The sequence below is a fragment of the Sinocyclocheilus anshuiensis genome, unplaced genomic scaffold (genome assembly GCF_001515605.1).
Source record: "Sinocyclocheilus anshuiensis isolate Anshui unplaced genomic scaffold, SAMN03320099.WGS_v1.1 scaffold110, whole genome shotgun sequence".
Taxonomy (NCBI): Eukaryota; Metazoa; Chordata; class Actinopteri; order Cypriniformes; family Cyprinidae; genus Sinocyclocheilus; species Sinocyclocheilus anshuiensis.
In genome coordinates, this window is record NW_015544155.1 from 552,454 (window position 1) to 555,957 (window position 3,504).

The following is a 3,504-nucleotide window of genomic DNA, read 5'->3' on the forward strand; positions in this document are numbered from 1 at the left end:
ACTGTGGACTGTTGCAAACCTTTTTCTGATACAATAAGATCCTTATCAAACAAAAACGTCAACTTCTGCCACTTCTGACTTTACAAGATTTTCTTCAAAAACTTGACCATCTTCCTGTAGCTTCTTCTCCAACAAGAGATGAGCATTTATTTTCTTCTTTTTCTGCAGTGATTTTCGCCTTGATACTCTCTCACAATGCCTGATTCGGCCCAGTCTCTTCCTGATTGTGGATTCATGAACTTTGACTTTAGATAAAGCAAGAATAGCCTGCAGCTCTTTAGATGTTATTTCAGGCTTTTTTGCCACTTCTTGGATGATTTTACGTTCCGCCCATGAAGAGATTTTAGCTGGTCGACCACTCCTAGGAAGATTCATCACTGTTCCGTGTGTTTTCCACTTGCAGATTATGGATCTGATTGTGGATTGGTGAAGTCCCATAATCTTTGAAATGGATTTGTATCCTTTACCTGCTTTATGGTAGAAAATAACCTTCTCTTTGAACTCTTCAGGAAGCTCATTTGATCGTGGCATTATGCATTTGCTGAATCTTCACAGTATGATCCAGGGTTACAGTAGAGCCCAAACACAACGTATCTGTGAGAAAGCAAATAATAAAGCAGGTTTTAAAACACCTGGTTCTAGCAACAGTAAAGGACAAAACCTACACTGGTTTTACAGCAGGGGAAATAAACTAGAAGGAGTGGCGTCACACTGTTAGGATCAGCCCAGCTTATGGTGACATATAAGAGATGCAGATGGCTGAAGAGGACAATGACTTTAACTTAATTACAGGTATTATACTGAAAACAGATTGTGAACGTCAACCTGCTTGTGCCTGGTCACCTTTAACCTTCTTAGTTTAATGCTAGACTTCCTGACCTAATAGTCCACATTCATTAATGTGGGATAACTCTGGCATTTTCACAGCAAACCAAAATACAATTCTGTCACCATTTTATCGACTAAAGTGAAATAATTTACACTAGGCTTTTCTTATGTTTCCAGGGGGGTCAAAACAAAGAACATTTAAGGTAAAAGTGAGTAACATTTCTCTACTTCTGCATTAAATCACTGTGGGCTTGATCAAAAAGTTTTCAATTAATGCTTTTAAGACAACTGCAATGCTGGTTAGCTTCGGGTACCTCGTAAAGTGACGCTTAGGGCATATTAATGCAAAGTAAACGACTGACATACAACAAACAACCTATATTATTCACAAACTCCTCTAGTGTGGCGAAGCTTTTTAGGTATTGTGTAAAATGGCCACCTGTTCGGTCAAACATCCCCTGCTAGGTATACAGTATATTATCCTGAAACCCGAGTGGCTGACACGTATTTCATCTTACCCGTCTGCAATGTTGCGTTGTAAGAGGTGTTGAGGTCTTTGCTCTCTGCAGCTGGAGATTATTGGGATAGGAATTCCGTAGAGCGAATGACGCGTCATACGCCACACTGCAGAGAAATACAGCGACCTCTAGTGTTCACTGACAGATACAGCGACCTCTAGTGTTCACTGACAGATACAGCGACGCCAGGAGTTCACTAACGCAAGTCCTGGCGTGCAGTGCTTCTCACCCTTTTTGAGTCCAGGGTTCCCCCATAGACTTTCCAGTTGATTTATTGGATAACGTTTTAGGATAAGATTTAAAAAAATATATATATTTTATTAATTTTCTACCTGATAAAATATTTAAAATGTATATTCATGATAAAACTGCCCATGCATGGAGTTTTAAGAACTTTTTACATGACCTCACCCAAAATGAAAACTCTGTCATCATTTACTCACCCTCCACTTGTTCCAAACAAGTTTCTTTCCTCCGTTGAACAAGCAAGAAGATATTTTGATATGCTGGTAACCAAACAGTTGACGGTAGCTATTGACTTCCACGTTCTCTTTTTTTATAGATTTTTTTTTTAAATACTATAAAAGTCAATGCCAAGAAAGCTAACATTCCTCAGAACATCTTCTGCGCTCAACAGAAGAAGAAAAAAAAAACTCAAAGGTTTGGAACAACTTGAGGGTGAGTAAATGAATGACAGAATTTTCATTTTTGAGTGAACTATCCCTTTAACCAAAGTAATAGTTCTGCTAGACACTAGAACCTGACAAATTGCTCACTGAAAAGACTAAATAAAAAGTCCAGTTCCCACCTAGTAATAATCCAGCTGAAGTCATAACACAAATGCAGCTTCAAACAAATTACATGACAGTTAATTGACAGGCATGGTTTTTTTTTTTTTGCACAGGGATAGTACTATAGATGAGTAATTTTATTATTTTTCAGTCAGCCCTTATACAATGAGTTGAAGTACTGTACTACTCATACCTGACACAGCAAAATGTAGTAAAAAAAAAAAAGTCACAAGAAGTGAATACAGGTACAAAATAGAGTTTTTTTTAAATCAATATACTGTGGATTGCTATAGGACTGTTTGTTTTACACTGGACATGATGGGACTCTTATCAAATAAAAACTTCCACTTCTGCCACTTCTGTTTTTATAGGATTTTCCTCATAAACTTGGGAATCTTCCTGTAGATTATTTTCAAACAAGACACAAGCATTTCTTTTCTTTTTCTGCAGTGTTTTTTTGCTTTGATACTATCTTGAGTTTCCTAATTTGGCCCAGTTTCCGTCTGATTGTAGAGTCATGAACTTTGACTTTAGCTAAAGCAAGAGAAGCCTGCAGTTCTTTGGATGTTATTCCAGGTTTCTTTGTGACTTCTTGGATGATTTTACGTTGTGTCCGTGGTGAAATTTTTGTGGGTCGACCACTCCTGGGACGATTCATCACAGTACCATGTGTTTTCCATTTGGAAATTATAGTTCTGACAGTGGATCGATGCAGTACCATAATTTTAGAAACAGCTTTGTAACCCTTGCCAGACTTATAGTAAAAAATTATCTGTTCTTTTACATCTTCTGGAATTTCCTTTGATCGTGGCATTTTGCACTTGCTGAATCTTTGTGCTGATTGTAATGGATATGGATCAAAATCTGCTCAAAATTTTGAGCAGTGCTGTAGAATCACTGTAGTTACCAACCGCTTCAGCGAGGCATCTGCAAGAGTTAAAAAGAAGTTCTTTAAATTTGATCTCTCTGCTAGATCTGTTTTAAACACCCATTTAGGGACATTAAAAAGATTTATCATGAACTATTTAGACAAACAGATAGAAATATAGTATAATCTTAACTACAGAACAAAAAAGATTTGAACAAATATTTAACTGATAGTTAATTTTTTGTATATTAATTATACAGATAATTTAGTTTATAATAGTTAATATGTATAGTAATTTAATTAAATATATATTTAATTTAGTATTAAATAAAGAATAGGAAATAAAACATTTACACTACTAAAAGTTCGAGGTCAGTCAGATGTATTTGTTTTTGAAAGACATATGTTCACCAAGGCTACATTTATGATGGGGGGGGTGGGGGGAAATACAGTGGGTACGGAAAGTATTCAGACCCCCTTAAATTTTTCACTCTTTGTT